This window comes from Microcebus murinus, chromosome 7 (assembly GCF_040939455.1).
Source record: "Microcebus murinus isolate Inina chromosome 7, M.murinus_Inina_mat1.0, whole genome shotgun sequence".
Lineage (NCBI taxonomy): Eukaryota > Metazoa > Chordata > Mammalia > Primates > Cheirogaleidae > Microcebus > Microcebus murinus.
This window is the reverse complement of record NC_134110.1, coordinates 40,523,983-40,550,496: the sequence shown is the minus strand read 5'-3', so window position 1 is coordinate 40,550,496 and position 26,514 is coordinate 40,523,983.

Sequence of the window (26,514 nt, the reverse complement as noted above, 5' to 3'; positions counted from 1 at the left end):
CAGTTTATCTATTTTTACTTTCTTTGCCTATGCTTCTGGTGTCATATCACTGATGGGAATTATAAGTAGTCTTTAACTCTAACACACATACACACACACACAGACATACACACACGGACAAAGCAACATGGATACACACATTCATTCACCTAGAGCAAAATCATTTTAAATGCTTTAAGAAATCACCAAAGCCACCACTACCAAATAGAATAGCAGACAAAACAAATAAACAGAGAAATAAACAAAACCTCTTCTATCTCCTTTTTCTTTGATCAGAAATGTCCCATGTGTGGGTCTTACAATATCTTCTTCCAGAAGGTGTAAGTTCAAGGGACCGTTCTATAATCCTGGCAAGGACAAGGGAGCTGGAGCCAGTATATCAGAGTTCTAACCAGAATTTGAAGTTAGAGTTGTGTGACCTTGGGCAAGTTATTTTCTTTTTTAGGAGCTTAGGAATGTATTCTGGGATCTTCTTCAGCTCTAACATTCTGTGTCCAATTATGTTTTCATATTCGGAATCAAAGACCATTTTCTTGGCCTATCACTTGTGCCACCATTGTTGGTAGATTTACTGGCAAGCAACTAACTATCCCTCTACACCACTTACCCTCTAGAGTGCAATCTCCCTGGTAGCATGAGAGGTATTGGTATTTTCGAGCCAACTGTTAAATCTTTTATTACAGTCTTCCAATGCCAGATACCAATGGATACACATCAAGATGGAGAAAGTCACAGATGATTGATCATTCCCACCAGCCCCCCTTGATATCTGCAGGTGTCTCTTTCCTTAATCATTCCTGACTTTTAAACCCTCTCCAGCCCATTTGAGGAACCTTACATTATGGCCATTGATCACTTGCCTGAACTTGAACTTGCTTTCTCTCCTTTCTTTGTCTTTGGCCTAAGTATCCTTTCTTAACCTACAGTTTTTAATCCTTTCCATTTAAGATTACCAAGGTGATGCCCACCGGTTCTCAGAAATGACCTTTTTCTACATTTCTTCTTTCCAGGGTTGGTGGAAAATTTACAGAGTAAACAAATGTCTGAAATAATTCTGAGCCAACCAAATTTAGAGTTTGCATTAAAAATGTAATATTCTAAATGCTAGTTGGGCCAGAGTTTCATAAGAACAGTGATCACAGCTCAAACCCAAAAGTCGTCACCATTTCCCATGAATAACTTGACCCAATACTATCTGAACTAGTTTAGATTATAATTAGAAGTTTTTAGTGAAAATGATTAAATGACTTTTATTTCATTTTCTAGTCTTTTCTTGCTTAAAACTAGCATGACAGAATCTATGCCACATGAATGAGTAGTCATGAATGTGCAATAAACAGAAATAACAGATAATAATCTTCAAAGCATTTTTTGTCTCTAATGTGTTATCACACTTAAGTTTGAAATTGAACAACTCTGATGTTAGGAATTAGTTATAACCAAATTCTGAATTCACAGAATACACACATCCACACACCCAGAGGATTAATAAGGAAATTACTCATTTCCTGTAACTTCCCCAGCAGACACCAACATGCACATACACTTGCATACTCATGTATGTATGTATACATATATTATATACATACATATGTGTGTGTATATATGTATATATATACACAGACGTATAGTAGTTCCCCCAATGAATAGTTTTGCTTTCCATGGTTTTATTTACTTGTGGTCAACTGGGGTCCAAAAAGAGGTGAGTATAGTACAATAAGATATTTTGAGAGAGACAGAGAGGTAGAGATATATAGAGATAGAGACAGACCACATTCACATCTTTTCTTACAGTATATTGTTATATTATTCTATTTTATTATTAGTTATTGTTGTTAGTGTCTTACTGTTACTAATTTATAAATTAAACTTTATTATGAGCATATATTTATATATTTATATAAACATAGTACATACAGGGTTCAATACTGTTTGCAGTTTCAGACATCCACTGGGGGTCTGGAACATATCCACACTATGGGTAAGGAATACTACTCTGTATATATGTCTTTATTCTTCCTATTATAGGCTGGGCTTAGAAAAACTCTTCAACATCATGATACTAAATGCCAGCCTAAACAAGGACACTTTAATTTGAGCAGGTTTGTTGTAGCATACTTTTTCTGGTGTAGTAGAATGAATATAGATACTCAAACTTCTAAGCAGCCATTGGCATCCCTTAGATACCTTCTGATTTCAAAATGTGACTATCAAAGTCCCCAATATGAAAGCTAGATCTCAATTCAGGAGCCACACCATGCTGAAGATGGGTCTGTACTTGGGGCAGTTGCTCTTCTTCCTAATGTAAGTTCCTAGTCTGTCTCTAGCACACCAGAAAGGGCAGACGTTTAAAGGGGAGAAAATCAGGTTTGGGAACTCAGAGAACAGTGTGTGAATCTGAGAATGAGGCAGGCTTAGCAGTAGATTCTACAAATTTGTATTGCTTACCAGGAAGTGTGCTGAAAGCTTGGAACCCCAAAGAAAAGAAAATCCAGAACTCTCTGATAACCTAAAATGACTCCAATAATGGCAGTAAGGATAAAGCTTAGAACTACAGAAGCTATTAGTAGAATGTCTAACTATTGATTTGGAACTGACATCACAATCAGAAACAAAGGAGCAAGAGAGCTGGGTCACTGCCTTGGGTGCCAATCTATAAGGTCCACTAACATCATATGGAACATGTAGTAAGTCGGGGAAAATGTGTGTGTTTGGAAGAAAGACTTCATAAGCCACTAGTGGAATTTGTCAGAGAAGACATCTATGGGGCATGTGTGCTTAAGGAGCAAGAGATAATAAGCTCTCTGAAAGTAAACCAGTGTTAAATGCAACATACTCATTGCAGAAACTCTTATGCTCTATTTCCTAGAGGCAGAAAGAGTAACTAAGTATATTGCCAAACCTAAGCCATCGACAGTGGTGGAATCAGTAGTCAGATTTTCAAGAACCACTGTGTCTTCTATTATGCTGGTTGGAAAAGGAAATGGAGGGCCTTGAAGGCTATACTAAAAGCATTTAGATTCTATTCAGTATGCAACAGGGAGCCACTGACATTTTTGAACAATAGACTGATATATTATCATGTTTGGTAACAACTTTTGAACCAATAAATTTGTTTTGTGTTGTCCCAGGAGGAGATGTATATTGTGGTTAACCTTCTCAAATCTTTTTTAGAAAGACAGAGAAAATAAATGTACAAGAAATAAAATAAACAAAATAAAATAAGTTCATAGATTGTTTTTTCAGCAGAATAAAAATAACCAGAGAAACAAATAGTATGTGTCATATAAATCATAGCTCACCAGATTTCCAAGTAATTTTTCCTTACAAAAGCTTTTGATAGATGGTCAATAAATGTTAAGTGGGATATTACTTTGTAGTTAATTTCCCTTATTTTTTAGTTTGCTTTCGTAAGTAATTTCACTGTCCAATGTATAATTGTAGCATGTAGGAACATATACATAACCATTTTTGTCTTACAGCAGAAAAATAGATTGCAAAATTCTGGTTTCAGACAGCTAAATGATTTACAGTAAGACCTACTAGATAATTCTGAAAACATAATTCAGTTCTCCTGAGCTTTCTACTTTTTTAAAATTAACAGTGGTGAAAAGGAGCATTAGATTTGATTGAAAAATAACACACACATTATAAAAAATTCATAGTCCAATTGACTCTGCCAGGTACTAAAATTTACATGTACTTTTCTACGGTGCTAATAATGGAGCATTCCATTAAGCAGTACATTTTTTTTTTGTAAATCCTTTCTTTGTTTTATTTTTCCTGCCTTTGTTGAAAACTCCCTCAGCTCGCTGATTTTTGACAACCTGTTGGAAGGTAATGATAACACAGAGTTTCCTCTGTGCCGTATTCCAGCACAGCTTCCTGACAAGCTTGTCTCTGGCTAAACAAATCATTTGCACCCTGCCTGATTTGTTTCCATGTTAGTAATCCAACTTCAATTTGTTCCTTCCTAAGGCTAAATGAAAATGTGGTCATCAGATGCAACCCTTCCTGTTGGGCATCATAAATAATAGGTTTCTGGAGTGCAACACATAAATATTTTACTAACCACAATGCAGGTTTTAGGAAATGGCAGAATAAAAGTGGTGGAGAAAGGATTTCCTATAGATTCATTTTTATAGCATTTAGTAGTCGTTTTATGGTGTATTCATTAGGCTCTTTAAGAAAGTATTTATCACCCAAAGAAATAGTAATATAAACATGTGCTTCCTAATTCCTTGACACATTAAAGGAAAGTTTCTTCCTGCTTGAATTGGGACATAATATATCATCAAGTATTCCCAGGCCTGATTTTAATTCACTGACTGTCTTTTTTTTCTACATAGAATTGTTACCTCCTGGGCAAATGAGAGGCACTATAGAGAATAATGAAGTTTATACTAAAGATAAATTCGTCTTACTCCTGCTAGGCGATTCACCTGAAACTGGAAAAGAGAAAAAAAAAAAATAGGTGAAGATCTGGGGGTGTGTGTGTAATGAAGAGTAGTACAGTAAACATAATTCTTCTTTTCTGTGAGTTAAAAGCCTTGTGTTTAAAAATATATTCCCTCTGGCTAAAAAACCTATTTCCCATGTCCTGTGGTTTCTGTTCCGTAGGTGTCCTGAAAATAATTGGGTATTTAAAGAACCTCAAAAAATTGCCGATCACAGAGCCAACTGCCTCTTGGTACTTTCCCTCTGAGGCTCTTATTAATTTTTAATCAGCTTGCTGCTGTTTCGGGTCTTTAGGACTCCTGTAAGTAAAGAAAAATGCCATGTGGGCTGCAGAGGAGGAGAGAGCAAATAAGCGCAGAGGGAAAGGGCCACCCCTGAACCCACAGAGACCAGGGCCAGTGTGGCCTCAATGAAATGAGCGAAGGCAGTTTAAGGGGAGGAAACCACTCCCTCAGCTGGACCACTGGTGGAATTAGAATCCCATTTCTCTCCAGCTACTTAACTGGTACAGACTGCACTCCTCGGCCTGTATCTCCATAGATGAACGCCATGCTTATGCTTTTGCTCTCAGGAAGCCATGCTGGTTTGCCTCTCTAGGAATGCTTCTAACTTTTCTACTTTTTCTAATAGATGCCCGAATCCCACTTCTCTGGTCTCCAATCCCTCTTTCTGTCTCCCTCCCTCTTTCTCTCTTTCTGTCTTGTTTCTTGGCTGATTTAACTCCCAGTTTTATATTTGGGTCATCCCTAAGCCCAGGCTGTGAGAAAAAAACCTACTGTAATTTCCATCACAATAAACATAACTTCATAGAAGTTCATAGAACTTCATAGAAGGTGGTCCAAACAGAGTAATAACTAAATATTTTTCCCATCACCCAATGGCCTCAAAGTATATCTGGTACCTCAATCTCCATTTTTGGCTGACTTGTTGGCATAGAAGATTACCAGCATTGAAGATTTATAACTTGAAGGAGTAGTCAACCTCAGTTACAGAAATTACTGGGAAAAGAAGTTATTTGATTTGGCCTTCAGTTCACAGGTGTATCATTGACCAAAGGGCAGCCTTGTCTCCCAGAGGTGGGGAGAATAAATTTACCCTTGAGCACAGGAAAGTGAATTGCTAAGGCCTTCTGAAGTGCTACCACCCATGACATCCCAAAGATCATCTCACTTATTGATCTAGAGTTGCATGACTCTGCTTTCACATCCTGAAGTCAGGAATGGGGAGGCAAGTGGAAGAAGAGAGGAATGAAAGGAGGGAGGGTGGAGATTATCCACAATCAGAGAAATGACTGTTCCAATTGACATTAATTGTCTTTTATTTTCTATTAGGATAAAGACCCTCCTCATGTAAATACACAAAAGGTTTTCTTGAGTATCATTATTCTCCTTAAATGCATTCCTTTCATCTTGGATTCTAACAGATTAGATTAGCTGAAAACTGCTAGATGAAGGTGACAGAAAGGCAGGAGTCAGAAGTAGTTCTGGGATCACCTAACTTAAAACCATCTGGTGACTTTGCATTTAGGATGGAGTACAGTCATACATTGTTAAAGACAGAACTACTTTCTGAGAAATGCATCATCAAGTGATTCTGTGGTTGTGTACGCATCATGGAGTGTACTTACACAAACCTAGATGCTACAGCCCACTACACACCTAAAGGCTATGTGGTTTTGCCTATTGGTCCTAGGCTACAAACCTGTGCAGCACGTTCCTGTACTGAATACCGCAGGTGATTGTAATGCAGTGATAAGTATTTGTGTATCTAAACATATCTAAACATAAAAACTGTACAGCAAAAATGCAGTATGAATGAGAAAAATGTGATACATCTACATTAAGAACTTACTGTGAATGGAGCTTGAAAGACTGGAAGTTGGTCTGGGTGAGCCAGTCGGCGGTGAGTGAATGCAAAGGCTGAGAACACGACTGCGCACTACTGTAGACTTTATAAACACTGTACACAAGCTACAGTAAACTTATAAAAATATATTTTTCTTTCTCCACTAATAAATTAAACTTAGCTTACTATAATGTTTGTACTTTATACATTTTTATATTTTTAACTTTTTGACTTTTGTAATGCTTAAAGCACACACCATGCAGTTGTATAAAATATTTTTTTCATTATATCCTTATTATATAAACTTTTTCCTATTTTTAATTTTTTTTTAACTTTTAAAACTTTTATGTCTTAAAAGCTAAGACAGAAACACACACAGTAGCCTAAGCCTACACAGGGTCAGGATCATCAATATCACTATCTTCCACCTCCACATCTTGTCCCACTGTGAGTCTTCAGGGGCAATAACATGCGTGTCCTATGATAACAACGCCTCCTTCTGGAACACGTCCTTGAAGGACTTGCCTGAGGCTTTTTTACAGGTAACTTTTTCATACATATAAATAAAAGAGGTACACTCTAAAATAACAATAAAAAGTAGAGTATAGTAAATACATAAACCATTAACAAAGTTGTTTATTATTGTTGTTTATTAGTTGTTTATAGTTGTTTTATTAGTTGTTTATAAGTTGTTTATTATTGTTATCATGGAATGCTGTGTAATATACATCATTGTATTGCTGTGCCTTTATATGACTGGCAGCACAGTAAGCTTGGTTACAGCAGCATCACCACAAACATGGAAGTAAAACATTGTGCTATGATGTTATGATGGCTACGACAGCACTAGGTGATAGGAATTTTTCAGCTCCCCGATAATCTTATGAGACCACTGTCGTATATGTGGTCCATCATTGACTGAAATGACTATACTATTTACATTTCATTCCAATCTCTGCAAAACTAAGGTATTAAATTTGATGCTACTCATGGCTTCTAGTAAATGTGTGATGAATGAATGATGGATCAGATGAACGAGAAATGGCCCTGAATCAAGAATAACATTCTAAATTTTTTTTTGTTACATGTTCCACATGTTATTTCATAATCACATTGATTATCAGAGAAATAAGAAACAAATTATGTTCATGGATATTGACCTCTGTTGTTTAATAACAATAGCTGTCATTTAAAAAATTTACCCTTTACCCAGCAATTTACATGGTTTATTCTTTTCTATTTGTAATTTTTATTGATATTTATTTAAATACAAGATATAATGAGCTTTGACAAACGTGTACAACTGTGTAACCCATCCGCATCAAGATATAAAACATTTTCATTACCTCAGAGAGTTAACATGTCTGCCTTCCCAGTCACCCACTTCCCCTCCACCCAGCCACCACTGTTCTGGTTTCTACTACAATGAGTTAGTTTTACCTGTTCCAGAATTTTGTAAATAAATACATATATAATATGCCATTTTTTGTGCCCCATTTCTAAATATTTCCTAACCATAGACAGTGTATAATATACTTACAAATGGTTGTTGGAAGTCTGAGTGTTCTAAAAGGAGAACATCATCATGCAATGGGTCAAGGTGAAGTCCCAGGTCTATAAGGAAACCACGAGCCTCTCCATGGTGTGGCCTCTGCCCGCTTCTCCAGCCTTATCTTCAGGCATAGCTCTTTGCCTGGCCAGGCTCAAGCCCCACAGGACTATCTAATGGCAGATCTTGGTATCGCATTTTTGCCAGTCTGTAAGTTGGCAAAATCTCTCCCTGAGCTTCTTCTCCTGTTCCACCTCATTAGCTTCCAGGGAACTTGCAACACTCAGCTGAAGCACTTCTTCCTCTGGGATGCAGAAGGATGCTCTTCGCTGTTCCTCCTACAAATGTGTGAAACCTATCAATTTGTTACATTGCACTACTTACTGATTTATCTGACAGAAGAAAGTATGTCACTGTTCATCTCAAAAACCTTGCACAATGGACAACATACAAGCAAGATTCCAATGTGTATTTGTACAGTTAACTTTTCTCTCTAATGGAAAGGTGCTTTCTTTTTTTTTTCTTTTTTGAGACAGAGTCTCATTCTGTCTTCTGGGTAGAGTACAGTGGCATCATGATAGCTCACTGCAACCTCAAATTCCTGGGCTCAAGTGATCCACCTGTCTCAGCCTCCTGAGTAGCTGGGACTATAGGCACATGCCACCAGCCCAGCTAATTTTTCTATGTTTTAGTAGAGACAGGGTCTCACTCTTGGTCAGACTGGTGTTGAACTCCTGAGCTAAATACAATTTTTAAAAGTATTGAAAAGAAGAAGGAAAAGTGTCTTTATTTGTAGATGAGACAATTAGCCATGTAAAAAATCAAAAGATTCTTTAAAAAAAATCTTCTAAACTAATAAGTGAGTTTATCAAGGCTTTGGGATATAAGACCAGTACATAAAAATAAATTATATGTCTATATAATAGCAATAATCAGAAATCAAAATGATATAAAAAAATCATATATGATAGCATCAAAACCAGAAAATAGCTGGAATATATGTGGCAAAAGACTTTCAAATGTACACTGAAAATGACAAAATACGTTTAGGAGAAATTCGAGAAACTTAAGCAAATGAAGAAATATACCATGTTTACTAATTGAAAGGCTCATTACTGTTAAGAATGCCAATTATTTCAAAATTGACCTATAGTTTCAAAGCAATCCCAGTCAAAATCCAAGTAAGCTTTTTATAGAATTTGACCAACTGATTGTAAAAATTTATATGGAAGTGCCAAGGATCTAGATTAGCCAAAACAAGTTTGAAGTGCAAATTAGTACAACCTCTGTGGAAAGTAATTTGGAGATATCTCAAAGAACTAAAAGTAGAAATACCGTTTGATCCAGCAATCCCACTACTGGGTATCTATCCAAAGGAAAAAAATTCTATAATAAAGACATCAGCACTCTAACGTTTATGACACCACAATTCATAATTACAGTGATGTGGAAACAACCTAAGTGCCTATCAGTACATTGGTGGATTAATAAAATGTGGTGTATGTATACCATGGAGTTCTACTCAGCCACAACAAACTATGGTGAAAGTGTTTCTCTTATATTATCCTTGATAGAGCTGGAGCCCATCCTTTGAAGTATCACAAGAATGGAAAAACAAGCACCACATGTACTCACCATCAAATTGGTGCTAACTGATCAACACTTAGATGCTCACATGGAAGTAATATTCATAGGGTGCCTGGCAGGTGGGAGGGGGTGATGGGGATGGATAAACTCATAAATAATGGAGGCAGAGCACACTTCATGGGGGATGGGCACACTTGTAGCTCTGGCTTGACCGAGGCAAAGGTATTATATGTAACCAAAATGTTTGTACCCCCATAATATTCTGAAATTTAAAAAGATAAGTAAATAAAAGAGTCAAAATTAAAACAAAACAACAACAAAAAACAAGTTTGAGAACAAAGTTGGAGGCGGTACACTATCTGATTTCAAGACTTAAGACTTATGATAGAGCTATAGAAATCCACAGTATACTATTGGCATCAAGGTAGACCTGTTTATCAAGAAACCAGAAAGTCCAGAAATAGCTTTACTATTAAGGGCTGATGCCAGTTGAGCACAGATGTGAACCTGAGGATTTTTGCATTCTCAAGATCACAATGTCAAAATCTGTAATAAGAATGTTAGCGATGGATGAAGCTGTCCTATCTATAATGTTTTCTTATATAATGATAAACAAGAGGTGCTAAGTTGAGCCCCAGAGCTCTTTAAAGAGTTGCTTTATTAAAGCTATCTAAAAAGGTAAGGGAAAGGACATACCATGGCAGCCCTACCCCACCACAGCCACTGCAATGAGAGTGGCTCCATTTTCATCTATTTTATTTATTATGTCTCCCCACATGGTTTTGGTAGATATATCAAAACTTATGCTAAAAATCATTTTTTAAATTAAGATTTCTCTGGGCCTGGACAAAAGCACTTCTCTTACTTGCTTTTAACCCCTAATATATTATTATCTTTGAAAGCAGTGTGTGATGGCTGTCCTTCCATAATGCCAGTAGAATCTATAATTCTGTACCATCTAGAAAGAATTTACAATACACTTAGCTCTTGTTATGATGCAAACATACCTGTGACATAGATAGTGTAATTAATAGGATTCTTGTTCTGTTACCGAAAAATGGAGATGGAAAAGTTATGCTCCAGCCAGGTGATGGCAGAGCTAAGAATCAAACTCAAGTTTTTCTGACTCCAAATCTAGTATTCTTGGCCTCTGCAGCTCTATATCTAGTACTTTATATATTCTATTCTAAAATACTTAAACTGTATTTCCAATTTCTGGCATGTAAGAAACTTGGAAGTTGCCACTCCATTCTAACAAGTAAAAAGCTGACAAACTGAAACATGGACAATTCTTCTTATCTCCTTAAGAGAGGTGAGGTCACAGTGCAAACCACTGGTCCCAGACATGGAGAGACAGACAGGCAAACACAGAGAATAACAACTTACCAAGCAGAAGCCATGAACGGCACCCTCCCAGGGAACCAGTGCTGGGGTAAGGAAACCTGAACTTTAATGGACCAATTGCTGGAGAGTCAATGTGAACAATTCCAAGAGATAAGAACTCCGGGAAACCCAGTCATGGGTGTGTGTGTACTGGGGGCACACTTTTGTGAGTTTTAGACCACGTGCTCGACCCCGAACTCTCCAGTGAATATTAGAGAAAGTTCCACTTGGGCTTCCATCAGGAGGGTAAAAGGACTATTTTGAAATATGCCAAAGCATTCTGTTGTTAACATGGTTGCCCTCAGGAGAAGCTATGTAACCAAAGCCTGATCTGCTGGTGTTTTATCAGCACCTCATTGGGGAGGGGAGAATATCCAACTGCAGCTACCGGTAGCTTTCCACACAGAAGAAGGGAAATACTCAGCTCCAGCCCACCCTCGCCATCCTCCCACTGAAGGGGGTAGGGGTGAGCTCGGAGAAGCAGGTGTGACGTCCACAGTCCAGAAGCACAGGCTCGGTAAAACACTGAGCCCTAATCCCAGGACGGTAGCTTGCTTCTCCTTCCCCACACCTCACCACCACACCACTAACAAACGACCTATTTACAGCAGTTCCTTTTACCCAGTACATCATCATGTCCAGCTATCAAGAAAAAAGTACAGGCTGTACTAAATGGTAAAATACTTAGAGTATCTGGGAAGTTTAAGAATGGGGCCTAAAGAATAGGACACTGATGTTTAAAACTGGCTAAAACTTACCTTTGGGTGTTACAGACTTTTTGAATATGAGCTGTCAATACTTAGGGTCTCTATGTGTTAAATAGCATCCCTCTAAAATTCAGGTCTGCCTGGAAGCTGTGCATGTAATCTTATTTAGAAAGAATGTATTTGCAGATGCAGCCATTAGGATAAGGTTGTTCTGAAGTAGGGTGAGTACTAAATCCAAGAAGACTAAATCCAAGAAGACTGGAATCCTTATAAGAAGAGGGAAATTTGGACACATGGACACAGATATGGGGGAGAATTTCAAGCAGAGATAGAGGCAGAGATTGGGGTGAGGGCAGCTGCAAGCCAAGAAATGCCATAGCTTGCCAGCAGCCAGAAGAAGCTGAAAGAGGCCAGGAGGCATCCATCCACAGCTTTAGAGAGAGCACAGCCCTGCGCACACCTTGATTTTAGACTTCTGGTCTTCAGAACTGGGAGAGAATCCACTTCTGTTGTGTTAAGTCACCCAGTGTGTGCTACTTTGTTTCAGCAGCTCTAGAAACCAAACAAGATCCGTGTAGAGAGTGTCTCTAATTCCATTCTCAACTCAACAGTCCCTGGAGTGAAACTGGTTCAGGACCTGAAACTGTTAGTAATGGGTTTCCTGGAATACAAAGAGGAATGTGCTCACTAAATGCAGATAAGAAAGGCTTGGAAAGAATGAGGAAACTCTAAAACTCCAGTCAGTAGTTTGGTGCAAAGATTCAGAAACAAAGAGCTGGGATCTCATCCTAGATATTCACTATCCAAAAGTGAGATCTTGTGCAGTGCACTTAGCCTCTCCAGGCCTTTTCCCTATGCTATAGAAAGGGCATCATTTCCCTGGGTTCACTAATTTTCAGAGCAATAGTGATATCTGACAACAAAATGATTGTGGAAACGTTTTGAGAAGTCTGAGGCTATATAATCCATTGTCATAGAGAGCTATGGAAATATGAAATAATTTCATTATTCTTATTTTTCTATTTTTGCCAACTATAACCTTCACATATGGGGTGGGAAAAGCAAATAGTTATTTTGCTTCCAAAGTTTGAGTTTCTATCCATTTCCTAACCTGACAGAAAGTCTATGAAGGAAAGATTGCATGTTTCGTTTTGCTATTAATCGAGCTTGTTAAAGTGTCCACCAGCTCGCGAAAACATACAGTGTCATTACAGCCCTCAAAGGCAGGAATGAAACTGACCCTTCATCTCTAAGTGAAGAATTAGAGGTTTTGAACAAAATTAAGGCAAGTGACCAGTTATTTGCTTGTTTTCTCTCAGATCCGTCTTCCTGTGGTTTCTTTGCTCTGCTCTGTATTGTGGGAGGGGATATCACTGGAAAATACTGAGATGCAGAGGATCCAGTAGGAATCTCTGGGGGCTGATCAAGGAAGGGAGGAAGGAGAAGAGGAGCAAGGGTGTTCTTCCCTCTCTCCCTTTGCTGTCCTTGTGCACTGTCTGTGGCAGGGGCTGTGCATTCTCTGTGGTATCAGCTCCTTCCCTCCTCTCCTCCAATTCCTCCCCCATGCACCTAGCTCCTGCCATGTGATTCCAGCTTCCAAATGTCTTGTCCTGGCTCCTGCTCTGGTAACCCAGCCGCCACCCATTTTCCCTCCGGCCCTAGGGATAATAGGAATGTCTTCCTGGAGCTTCCCGTGTCCTATCTTTTCACCTTCCCTTTTGCTCTTTTATCTCTTCCAGGATCTTTGTAACTATCTCCGTGTATCATTGCTTCTCTATCTAACTTACCAGTCATAGATTTTGTTTTCCTGAGCGAACCTTCATTGAATCAGCAAATTAAATTATTTTGTCTCGACAGAAAAAAGGAATAAATATTTCCAAAACTTTGCAACTCTATAGCCTTAGAAAAGATTCACTGCCCTTAGTATACACTATAGCTCTGAAAAACTACAGCTGCACAATTATTTACCCTGATATAAATGCAGGGAACATTGGGGCACACGAATAAGGTCTTAGCTTTCCCTAGAGGGTGTTTTGAGAACATTTATAAAAACAAACTTTTCAGAGGTGATGGTTTGTTGGTAGGTAGTAGGGAAGAAGGAGTGCACCGTATGTTCAATGTTGCTAGGGAGTTTTAAATGCTTCTGCATACAATCATGGTGTACCCTGGATCCTTCTAACTAGTGAATACTTTCTTGTCCTACAAAACTCAGCTCAAATATTACTGCCTGCTACAGACACTGCTAGCTGGTCACCAAAATTTATGATCTTCTCTTCTCTGTGATTACACAGCTATTTGACATTTCGCCACCTCTTGTGTGGGTAGGTGGAGCCATGCACCTTGGTTCTAGACATAGGATGGAAACAGAAGTGATAATACTATTCCTAGGCATGGCTCATAAAAACCTCTTGAGCTGGCTTATCTGTGCTTTTTCTCCTTCTGCCTGCTGGCAAGAAAAATCACATGATGATTTCGCAAGCTATGTGTTGAAGACGGGAGAACCTCTGTCGGCCTGGGAGCCTGTGTCCCTGAAATACCCCACGGTGGAGAGCCTGGCTTGTTCACCCATCCAGGTCAGCCACAAGAGCCAAAATGAGCTTATTGTGCATCATTATACAGTTGGACACTATTTATAATAGCTTCTTGTGTATTACTGACCAATATATCCCATTTGAAAGGCTGCTTTTAACTCCTGCCTTATTTTATTTTACCCCATTTTACCTAGTTTATATGCCTATCCCTTTGACAGGCTTTATCATATTAGATCAGAATTATTTGTTCACAATGCTCTTCTCTCTCACACCAGACTCTGAGCCTCCCAAGAGCAGGGAGAGGTCTCATTTACTTTTGTATCCTCAGTGCCAAGTATTAGGTATGGAGCATGTAATGTCTCAAGACCTGTGTGTTGAGTTAAATGGACTGAAATTGTGTTTTTGCATAGCCTGTCTTCCCTTCTCCCATCTTTTCCAGGACAACCCTTTGGACCATAACCCTTTTAAACAAATGCCCACTATTTGCTGTCAAACCTATCACCCCACCCATCTACCCATCTACTTGTAGTTTTAACCTGAGTCTTCTATTTGTCTCCCCCTTCCACCATCACCACCACTTTTCTGCTGATCTGCCTGACGTCTGAGCCCAGCTATCTTCATCGTGATGCACAGGCCCCAGCCTCAGCATGGAGTGATGCTTACAACATCCTGGGGGTAAGATTAAGTACGTTTTTATGAGCACAAGATAAAATATCTCAGAGTTTATGCTCTGAGCTATTATTTATTTAATTGGAAGAATGATCTTACCAACCTGGAACTCTCTGGTTTCTAAATTTAACCATCATTATTTATAATCTGGGATTAAACAAACTAACAACCTTGAAAACTCATGAGTCCTGAGGTCAGAACGAAGATGAATTCAAGGAAAAGTAGTTTGGGGGGATATTTCAGCTGTGGCAGAAGAGGAACAATGAAACAGCAGAATACGTTTTCATATTCTTTATTCAACAGAATAAGAGGTGCAAATTTTTAACTTCTATTTACCTCACTAGTAATTTGATGTTAAGAACTGCATAAATTCCAATGCTATTCCATTGCAAAGTTACTGAACCACAAGATGTCAGAGCTGTAAGATGCTTTTTTCATTTATGTAGGCTAGTGGGTCCTGCTATATTGAGGAAGGTGGATCTTATGAAATACATAATCAAAGTTGTAGGCACACACCTTACATACAACTTCAATGTTCATATATTCCCTAGAGGGCATCCATGATCTCTCATTCATCCATGGAAGCCCATTAATAAGACTCTTCTATGAAGTAGCAAATATATGTAGATATCAGCAATGAATTTTGTTCCCTCCAACAGGAAAATGCAATTATAAGCTTAGAGGAGGGGCCTGGGTATTGCTCTGATGGTGCAGGTGTCTCTGGAGGTTGGAGAAAGGTCCCTGAGCTGCTACTTAGACCTCCTAGGGAGGGGCGCTGTGTACCTTGCACTGTTATTTTTGGCAAGTGGATGATGAAGCTGGTTCTGAGTGTGTGGGTAAAACTAGAAATTGATCCGATCTGCTGCTACTAAATCCAACTGCAACTCCTTGGATGAAGAACCATTGCTGGGCTGACAAAGGCAAGCAGGAAGGGGCCAGTGCTTTCTCACTCCTCTAGTCTTCTAGGCACTTCTAGTATCTTGTATGGACAGAACCTACCAGGAAGCCAACTGGCAAAGGATAGTATCATTTGCAGGGGCCCAGCTGCAGTGACACAAAGCCAAGAATAAAGACTGTGCTTGGAGCTAAGAGGCGACAGTTAAATGGTTAGCATGTTATAAGTATGTGGCAAGCATTGTATATATGTTATTTCTATTAATCCTCATAATAGTATTACATATTAATATTTATCAACTACTAAGTAATGTAATCATATAATTAACCTTTGATTATATCAAAAACAACTGCAACAACAACTAAGTTAGGTAACTTAAGCCCCTCCAGTGCCAATAAGCTAATAAGTGGCCAGGCAAAGATTTTAACCAAGATCTGCCTGACTTAAACACCATAGCCTTTTAAATGTGAGCTACCATCTGAATATATTCTCAGTCACCTGGAATACAGGGTAAAATCTGAAAAACATATCTCTTATACCAAGCATAAATGTAGCATTGTGCACCTAGACTAAAAAACAAGCCTAATTAACAGAGAAATAATATATGTACCTATATAGCATAAAAGGAATTGTGCTTTAGTTTATTGCCAAAATAATATTAGTAAACAACATGGTCCATGTACCAAAAAAATGATCTTTTTCTGTACTGCCTAGAAAAAGTCAGATGATAAGTCATATCTATTTTGCAACAGTACAGTCACAGTCAATTGTTTTTTTCCAATTTGGGGGATTTTATCATTAGAGGAACTTTGGAAAACTGCATTTACTAAAACAAAAGTGTCCATGACAGAGGGAATAAAAACCTCTGCTGCTATCCTGATTCAGACCCACTTACCTGGCTTCAGCATCAGAGTGCTAGCATCCTGACTGGGCTCCCTGCCTCAACCTGGCCAGCCATCCTTCATCTGCCCTGTGGCAAAGTGATCATTCCAGGATTATAAATGTGCTCCTGTTACACCTGGATGCAATTCATCCCACAGCCTTTGGAATGACATTGAAATCACCTAATATGGCTTCAGAAGCCCCCAGGTTCTTGTACCTATTTACATCTTCAGATATACTTGCCCAGGTTCACTTGGGCACACGTGTACACCCTGCAGCTGGATCTTGTGATTCTTACTTTCTAACTTTTGGACATTCCATTCTCTTTTCTGGTTTACTTTCCTGCCTCTAATTTCCATGCACACACTTGCCCTATATCATGCCCTATACTTGCCTGCTAACTCCTGCTCATTCCTGTAGATGTCAACTCAGGCTTCACTTGATCTTGAAAGCCTTTCCTGACAGCCCTTCCTCTGGATTTCTGGGGGTTTAGCTCCTCCTTTTGTACCCTGAGACTCCTGTTTCCTAATAAGTATCATACTCTGCTGGAATTGCCATTTCCTTGACCCTTCTACTAGATAGAACATTATATGAAGACAAACACAAAGTTTGCTTTCTTGCTATTTTCCCTGCACTATCAAACATGGTGCTCAATACATAATTGTGCTATGAAAGAATTAATTGTTGAATAAAAGGAAAAAGAAATTAGAATGGAATAAGGACACTTACTGACAAAAGTGTAAGAGCCACCCCAGGGTATAAAGCAGTATACATACACTGATGTTTCCATTTGTACAGAAATCAGAATTAGGATCAATGAGTAGAAGTAAATTGAGGGTAGATTTTCATTCAATATTGGAACTTCAAATAATTAGAACAATCTGAAGTGTGACATGCTGGCTTTAGAAATAGGGGATTTGATATCATTGAAAATATTTAAGTTGAGAAGCAGGGTAATAAGATGGCTAATAGGATATACTGTCAATGCTAACTGTGATATATTTGTAGAGTTTTCTAGAGTGCTGTGTTGAAAAAGATTCTCAAATTCTATATAGAAATTGGAAGAAAAAATATGCAATCAACTAATAGTGTCAGTCAAGGACTTTCTTAGGACTAAATATGTAGTAATGGCCCATGTCTGACTCTGTATATCTCTTATTCTGTTCTATCCAACACACACTCACACACACAGAGTCATAAAATGAGAATCTTTATAGGGAGACTATCATTTCTTTAGTCAAATTAACCTCCTCGTGGGCTATACTGCCTGGATATTCTACGAACTTCATAGGGTACGCTGCTTGGAAACTCTTGTGGGTTTTTTTGTTTGTTTTTTGTTTTTTTCTGTTTTTGACTTAATGGAAAAAATTTATGTTCACTATTCCTTAACTGGAAACTGGGTAGCTTCAGAGTAGTTGATACATGTGATTCATACTACGTATGTCTTTAAACAGCAGAGAGAGAGAGAGAGAGAGAGAGAGAGAGAGAGAAATGGAGAGAATTGGATATATAGCTGTGGACACAAAAGATGTGCCAGGACGTCACAGATGCCAAGCATACTAGGGGCTTCTGCGTGGGGAGCAACATCCAATAGAGTTAGTAGATTTTGCTCAACACTGAGCTTAACAAGGCCAGACTATGAGAGAAGAAAATAAGTCTCGGTACACAATACTTAAACTCTACAATTCTTAAAAAAAGAGAGTCAAAGCAAATATTTTCCTGGTGAAGGCTCCAACTGTCTCCTGGTATGGATAAACTACTCTGGGTCTCTGTATTTTGTTCATTATATGAAAATCTTCAAGCAGTTAAAGAACAGCTACTTTGTTAGCCTTTCTGTTAGTCTCTTTTTAGTGCTGCCTTTTCTTTCCACATTAATCTCAGGTGTACAGCTAATGTCTATTCTGCATTAAAGCCAGGAAGCCTAGTTGATACAGGGGCAGTGAACTATGAATTGCCTCGGTGGTTAATATACTGATGCTGGTAGCTAGACTCTTCAGAGGGAAACAATAAATGGGCTCTTTTCTTGCTCCTTGGGAGCATTAAATGTGTGGATGCATGACCATGAAAAGACCTGATAGATATTAAACAATAAATAAATCCTAGTTGTCATTATTATTATATTAATATTCTTCTTATGTCCTGTAAGAATAATATTATTCTTACAGTCAAATCAAGTGTCAAATCAAGGGCTTTGCTTTCAAAGTCCTACTTCTAGGACAAATATATAATCAGTGATATGTAATCTCAGGAATGAATTAGTCAAAATCCGGGAAGGAAGCTGTATGACTTAGGGATCAAGTGCAGATTCTGAAACCACATACTTGAGTTTGAATCCTTGTGCATCTACTTATTAGCTATGTGAACATGGGCAAGTTAGTTGCCTTCTCTGACCTGAGTTAGTGATTGGCTTAAATAAGATTATGCATGTGATCAATCTAGAGAGTCAACAGTGCTTGGAGAAAAATGTGTATTTTTGTAAATTAAAAAGCAAAAATGTCCTGTTATTTGTGTACATTTCTTTTGACTCGGGTTTCTTTCCTTTTAGTCAGTTCTCCACATCGTAACCAAAGCTTTGTTTCTGAAGAGTCAAGGTGTCCACATTGCTATAATTAATGCTCACGGTTAGTTCTTCTTTATACTCAGGATAATTATAACAGCTCCTTTTAGTGCGTGCCCTAGCAGAAGCCAGGAGCTCTGCTGAGTGCTCCACTTATATTATCTGATTTACTCTGTGTCAGTTACTCCCTTAGAAGCCTTCCTAAACTCCCTCTTAGAAGCCTTCCCTATCTAGTTTCCCGTAGAGTCCTGTGCGAATTTCTGTGATGATATTTTGCCTGAAGTATATGACCACATCATCGTAAATGTCTATGTTTTAGTCTACAAGAAATTCCATAATAAAATATCTCAAACTGATAGACTAAAAAACAGAAATTTATTTTCTCACAGTTCTGGAGGCTAGGAGTCTAAGATCAAGGTGCTGTCAGGGTTGGTTTCTGGTGAGGCCTCTGTTCTTACAGAAAGCACCTCCCTGCTGTGTCCTCACATAGCCCTTTCTCTGTGGGTGCATGTACAGAGAAGGGGGAGAAGGGAGTGAAGAGAGAAGAGAAGAGAGAGAGAGAGAGAGAGGGAAAGAGAGAGAGAGGTTTTTTGTCTCCCTTATTTTATAAGAATACCAGTACAATTGTATTAGGGCCTCACTTTTATGATTTTATTTCATCTTAATTACTTCACTAAAGACCGTCTCTCCAAATACAGTCACATTGGAGTTAGAGCTTCAACATTGTTAGTAGACACAATGTAGTCCATAGCAATCTGTTTTCTTGTCTTCTTTTACATTACACTGTGGACATCACGAATACTTGATTTCCCTTCATAGCCCCCAGCTCCTGACCTATGATAGGCACTCAGTATGTATTTGTCGAATGAAAGAGCAGAGAATCAAACAAATGAACATCTTTCATGGAGTCTTAGTTATTTATGAATACAATCTAAACTCCTTCATCTACTTCCAAGGACCTCCACAATTTGGCCCTGCCTACTTCTCCAAAAGTGTCCTTACCTTTCCCCTAAAGCAAAGTTTTTAAACTTCAGTCTGCATAAAAATCCCATGGGAGATATGTTAAAAATGTGAATTTTCAGGTAGTAGCCCCAGGGATTCAGATTGTGGGATTTCAGAAATATGCATTAATGGACACATTAGGAGTATCTGAATGAAAATGTGCAAAGCCCACCAAGTAAGAAACACTGATCTAGGCAAACCCTCAACTTCTGGTGATAGTGTGTACCTATGTGTTCCTTGAAAATTACTCCACTTAACCCTACCCTTTGACCTTTGATTACACACAATAACTCTGGGTTTGCTGAAGAATTAATTCTCAGACAGATATTTTCTTCCCATTTCAGTGAGTAAGGGAGGAGTCTTACTAAATTAGTTTCCAAAGTCATATGGGAATTTAGATGTGCCTTGTGAGGAGTCAGGATTAGGCTAGGCTTGCTCAGAAAGACAGGGCTAAACATTTTGATCCTAATCATAATAAAATATCCATCCAGTCAAACAAGTAATGTACCAAAGTAATTCTCCCTGGACTGTGCTGACTTTACAGAGCCACACATGCTAAAAAAGTAAAAGAAATTTCTGGTTAAAATGGTAATTGGAGTACATCTGTTCATTCATGTCTGTGTCCTCCTAAAGAACGCAGATAATAGCGACAAAACTGTGGGATCTAGAAAGTTACTTAACATACTTAAGAATGTGGATTATTTCCTAGCTTGGGATACCTGAGTACGGCATCTGAGTGTTGGCCCTCCTGAACTCCCAGCAGGCTTAGGAAACAGAAGCATCAGGTACACCTGGAGGAGAGAAAGAACAACTGAAATCAAAAGGTCTGTTTACAAAGCTTTGGAGCCCAGCAATTTCTTTGTCCCTGCCATGAAACTCGGTGACACCATCAGGAAAAAAAAAATGGATTTATTCTATGGAAGATAAAACATGCAAAGGGTCTCTGAGCTATTGGGAAATGTAGGGAAAGACCCCGTTCCCTGAGTGCAGGGCTATTATACCAACCACAAAGAAAGTAGGTAAAAGTTTACAAGGTGATTCTTTCACCTCTAGCTCTTTTTCCCACTTGGTCTTCAAATGCACTGCAAGACTCATATCCTAACCAGAACATTAGAAGAGTCTTCTTTCCAGGGTGGGTGGGGGGAGGTAAGGATACTGAAGTATTGCTCCCAACTAAATAGTTCAGACAGATGACTCTACAATGAAGCCCATAGTTGACAAGCTCCACCCATGTGCCCACAGCTTTCCACTGTTTTTAGTGCTGCACTCTTAAATCTAAGTGGGAAACACAGGATCTTTAGATAACTTAGGAAAGTTTCTAATTTGAAAGATGGAGATGAAAGAAAAAGGGTAAAAGAAACTTGTAGAAAACAGAAACTAGGCAAAGAGTAAACTACCAAACACAAATCAAAATAAAAACTACCAGTTATCTTCAGAGAGCTAAAATAAGATATTGTACACATGAAATAAATTCAGCATATCATGTAAAATTGAAGAAGCAGAGAATAATAATTATCCTTAATAAATTAAAAGATGATAAAAGAAATGCCAACACTATTGAAATATTGGAAGAAAAAGCTTATGAAATCTCCAGAAAAGTAGAGAAAAGAGATAGAGATGAAAACTGGGAGAAAAAAAAAATAGAGGACTTGTCAAAGAGTTCTAATATAATCAAGAGTCTTGGGAAGGACAGAGTAGATGGAAGAGAGGGAATGTTCAACAAAATAATGAAATAGAGTTATCAGGACTGAAGATCTTGATATTCCAGGTTACAAGGGCTCACTTGGTGCTCAGTACAGTGGATGAACATAGACCACAGCAACATACATCATCATGCAATTCTGAACACCAAAGATTAAATTAACATCCTAAAAGCTTTCAGAATGAGGGGGAAAACCTCTAAACATAAAAGATAAAAGAAAAAGAAATTTAAAAGCAATATCAGATCTTGAAAGACAGTGGAGCAATGCCTTCAAAATGTCCTTGCTAGAATTTTATGCCTAGCACAATTTTTTAAATGCAAGAGTAAAGAAATTTTATATATCCAAGGTTTCGGAATTTACTTCTCAAACAGCCTTTCTCAGGAAGTTACTCAAGAATGTGCTCCATCAAAAGTAAGGTGTAAGCAGAGAAAAGGAAGGTGCAGGATTCAAGAAACAGAGGATCCAACGTAAAGAGGAATGAGGGGAATCCTTGGGATATGGTGAACGTAACCACGTGTTGGTAGCTATTTAGCAAGCTCAGAGGACACACAAAATCCTCAACACAAAAAAAATCAAAAGAAACAACTAAAGCCTTTGAAGGTAGTTGACATTTTGGAATATAAAATTAAGGGTGAGGGTAAAGGAAGGTCAAGAGGGAATGTTATTTTTGCAATACACTTTAGAAATCCCTTTGACTCATCAAACAAAAACTAAATTTAAAATTAGAGAGAGAGAGAGAGAAAGAGAGACAATGAGAGGGGAGAAATCTGTTGTTTGATAATAATTTCTCCTATTTGTGGTTGTTTTAGAAGATTTAATTTGTTTCTTATATACTGTCTGTTGTACAAATGCAATGCGTGGCATCACAGCATTTATTTATGTAAATCACAGTATAAGCAGCATAGTAAGAACTTAATATTTGTAGACAATTTAATAAGTTGAACTTTTAAGCTTTATTTTGTGTATAGTACTTAACAGAATTTTAGTTTTCATGTATTAGTTTTATTAAAGATATAAAAGAAAATCTTCAAACCATGGTGATATTTGGAGAGTTGAGGTTAAAACAGTTGTGTTATATTTCATTTTATTCAGATAAAAATAATTTATAAGTTCCATTATGATTTCTTATTTGACCAGTAGGTTATTTAGAATTATGTTGCTTTTGTATAAATATTTAGGGTATTTCCGTAGATCTTTGTGTCATGGATTTCAGATTTAATTCCATTGTGGTAACAGACTATAATTTGTGTGATTGAATGCATTTAATCATACAAACTTAATATACTTAATCTTATAAATTTGTTGTATTTATTGGTACTTGTTTTATGACACAAGATATGATCTATCTCAGTAAATGTTTCACATACACTTGAGAAAGATGAGTATTCTGCTGTTGTTGAGGAAATTATTCTATAAATGACAATTAGGTCAACTTTGTTGATAATGTTGCTCAAGTCTTTACTTATTTTCTGTGTACTTTTTAGAAATAAATTATTGAGAAAATGCTATCAAAATCTGTGACTATAAGTGTGAATCTATTTCTTTGTGGTGTTTTATCAGTGTTTACTTTCTGTATTTTGAAGATCCTTTTTGTTAGTTTCATGCTTTTGAATTTTTATCTCTGTTTTATGTACTTATCTCTTTATAAGCATAAAGTGACTTTCTTTACCTCTGGTAAGATTCTTTGTTCTGAAACCTACATTTTCTAATAGTAATGTAACAACTCCAGCTTTTTTGTTGTTGGGTTTTCTTTCTTTCTTTCTTTCTTTTTTTTTTAGATAGTATTTTACTCTGTTGCCCAGTCTAGAGTGCAGTGGTGTCATCATAGCTCACTGCAACCTCAAACTCTTGTGCTCCAGTGATCCTTCTGCCTAAGCCTCCCTAGTAACTGGAACCACAGGCACTCAGTACCGTGCCTGGCCAATGTTTTCTATTTTTTTGTAGAGATAGGATCTCACTCTTGGACAGGTTGGTCTCAAACTCCTGTCCTTAAGTGATCTGCACACCTTGGCCTCCCTAAGTGCGAGGATCTAGCTTTCTTTGAAACTAGATCATGGTTTATCTTTTACCATTCTATTTGTGTCTTTATATTTAAAATGTGTTTCTTGTAAGTAGAATTTAGTTGGTCTTTCTATTTTATTCACTCTGCTATATTCTACCTATAAATTGAGGAATATGGATTATTTATATTTAATGTATTATTGGTATATTTGGGTTTATGTGTATCGTCTTGCTATATGTTTTCTATCTCACTTGTTCTTTTTCTCACTTCCTGTGGATTAACTGAATTTTTTATAATTCTGTCTTATTCCTTCATTGAATAAGTATCTATAACTATTCATTTTGTAATTGTAGTGGATGCTTTATGGTTTACAGCATACATATTTAGATCACCACAGTCTATCTTCCAGTGATATTATACCACTTCATATATAATATATGAACTCTATAATAGTATCTTCCATTTCTCCCTCCCTTGTCTTTATGTCACTTTTGTCATACATTGTACTTTTGGATATGTTACAGATCCCCCAATACATTGTTATGATATCTATTTAGATGGTCAATAATCTTTTACACATTAATAAGAAAGAAATTATGTATTTCTCCAAGGAGTTACCATTCCCAGTGCTCTTGTATAGAACTTTATTTCCATTTTGTATTATTTTTCTTCTTCCTGAAAGACCTCTTTTAACATTTCTTGTAGTGTAAGTATGTTGGAAATTGATGTGTTCAGCTTTTGTATGTGTGGAAAAGTGCGCATTTTGCGTTCATTTTTGGGGAATATTTTTTTCTGGGAATAGAAGATGCTGCTCCACTGTTATCTCTGTATGACACACTAATTATTTCTGGATTAAATATTCCTGAATGCTACTTGTATGCCTCTTGTTTGAATGTCCATAGATATCATTCTTACTGAACCAAGATGAACTAACTATGATGCTCTTGACCCCTGAGCCAAATCTGTATCCTGGTGCCCTGCCTGTGGTCCCTTCCACTAACATGTGATCTCGAGGTTCTAGCACATGTCACAGTCCCAATTAAGAATACTGGGAAGCTAATTAGAAACAATCATAAGTTTTGTCTTTGGATAAAAATATCCATGTACAAAGAAATCCTTGTCAAAATTTACTAAGTTGTCTAGTTAAAACTTCTCTTGTTTTCTCAATGTATAGAAAAAAAAAAAAAAAAGCAGGAGAAAAAAAAAAACATGAGGCCAACAAAGTTTAATTGAATTTCCTAACATCACAGAGCTAATTAATGTTAAAGGTAGTATTCAAACTCCATGTCTTCTACATCCTAATTGAAATTTCTTTTCTCCTGGATAGCAAACACTTAGGTAGCTCTTTTGGTGAGCTATTTATCATGAATATTGTTCCTGGGTGAGAACACCCTCCCACACTCAATTATTGTGTCCCTGTAATTTTTTTCTCAACTGGACTCAGAAAGTGAGAGTATTTTAGAGGAGATTTTATAAGCTACCTTCTCAGGCATACTCTAATTTTACTCCCTCCTATAACATGGCAATCTACAAAGAAGACCAGAGAGAAACTCTTGGCTTCTAGTCCTTTGTTTTTGCTTTTAATTAACTCCTTCCTGACTTCTGAAGAGCCATAACAGTGTGTAAACTTTTGAGCATCACATTCTTAATTTGCCGAGTTGCCTAATTTGTACCTATCACCATAGCTGTGTGGCTTATACTGTAACCCAGTATATAATAAACTAATATTTTTCGAACTTGAGAAAATGAACCTATTGGGGATCCTTGATTTTTTTTTCTCTTTATGGCAGTATGGCTTAATGCCCATGTAAGTATAACCATTATGTTGACAAGGTCGGTGGGATCAGCACATGGAGGGCAATACTAGGCCAGGGTCATTACTTCCTTGAGGTTTATCGAAGCAGCCTCAAACCCAAAGGGACAGTTCATAGGAGCTGGGCAGTGGCTATCAGTGAATCTTCACCTAGACTAAATCCTGATATTATTCAAAGCAGAGTAAACATGGTAGTTCTCCAACCCCTCCTTCCCAACTGCTTGAGAAGTGGAAAGAGGGCCCCCATGTCCAGAAGAGAAGGAGTTAGGGTTAGGCTCAAAACCTAAGTGTCTCTTCCCACAGCATCTTATAGTTCAGAGCTACTATGTGCAAGAATCTCCATTTATTTCAGAGCTTCTGACATGATTCACAGAAGCCCTTAGATTCTCAACGTTGAGAAACACGGCAGAAACATTAAATATGGTAATGAAGGTGTGAGTGGGAGACAATAGCAGAGCTGTATAAAAGAAATTAGCTGGGACATTAGAGGGAAAAATAAAGCAATTATGAAATAAGGACTACATAAAGTTACTTACCCTTGAGTAAATACTAGCAGAGTCCTCTATTAGAGACACATGCATAGCAACAAATGATTCAAAAGATGTCTTGCCTGTCAGCTTGGATCATTCCTCTTTATTTTTTTTTTCATTTTTGTATTTAATTAGGATCAGTGTTGGCTTTTGCAGCATCAAACATTGGAAACCTTATTCATTAATATTCCTCTAACATTGGCAATAGCAAAAGTTATAATTGCACAAGTACAAGCAATGAAGCAGGCACTACATAAATCCTCCAAATCATCTCTACTCTGACAATACCCAGGTAGCTATAATTATCCTATTTACAGCTGAGGAAGTAGAATCTCAGAGAGGGTAAGTAATGTGTCCAAAGTCACACAGCTGTGTGTGGTAGAGAGACAGGACTCTATTTG